Source organism: Penaeus monodon, chromosome 15 (assembly GCF_015228065.2).
Source record: "Penaeus monodon isolate SGIC_2016 chromosome 15, NSTDA_Pmon_1, whole genome shotgun sequence".
Taxonomy (NCBI): Eukaryota; Metazoa; Arthropoda; class Malacostraca; order Decapoda; family Penaeidae; genus Penaeus; species Penaeus monodon.
The window spans coordinates 25,607,515-25,607,958 of NC_051400.1; the positions used below are offsets into that span (position 1 = coordinate 25,607,515).

The following is a 444-nucleotide window of genomic DNA, read 5'->3' on the forward strand; positions in this document are numbered from 1 at the left end:
GTCCATTAATAAAATCATACGGCAAAAACAAGCATCGGTCACACAAGAACTCCCATCCTCCACCCGCGATCAGACCACATACGAAACCGTTCCCTTCACATCTCCTCCCCCAGTCACAACGCCCCTACCTCCACCCCAATCCCCTCGACCGGCAATCCTCCTCTCCCAAAACCCTCCCCTCTCTCCCTGCCCGCGGCCAGCCAGCTGCCTCGCGCCCTTGCTGACTCGCCGGCCTTCAACTCAGCTGAGGCATCCACGTGCCCCTCACCCGGCGCTCCTAGCCAGCAGACCCCAGCCCATACGGACTCCCCCGCCTCCCCCGAGTCAACTAAGAGCCCTCCCGCCGTGAGACCCAAAACCAACACGCCAAATGAAGACTAAGGTTGAAGCTTCTGCACAAGTAACACCTAAAGTGAGGAAAAGGAAAAAGAAAAAAAAGAAGAA

At 57.0% G+C, this 444-nt stretch overlaps 1 protein-coding gene across 1 annotated transcript in view; it reads left to right on the forward strand.

Annotated features, from left to right (window-relative positions):
• Window positions 1-444, forward strand: part of LOC119582278 (neurogenic locus notch homolog protein 1-like) — a gene marked incomplete in the record, with an annotated part of 19,828 nt that overhangs the window by 8,722 nt on the left and 10,662 nt on the right.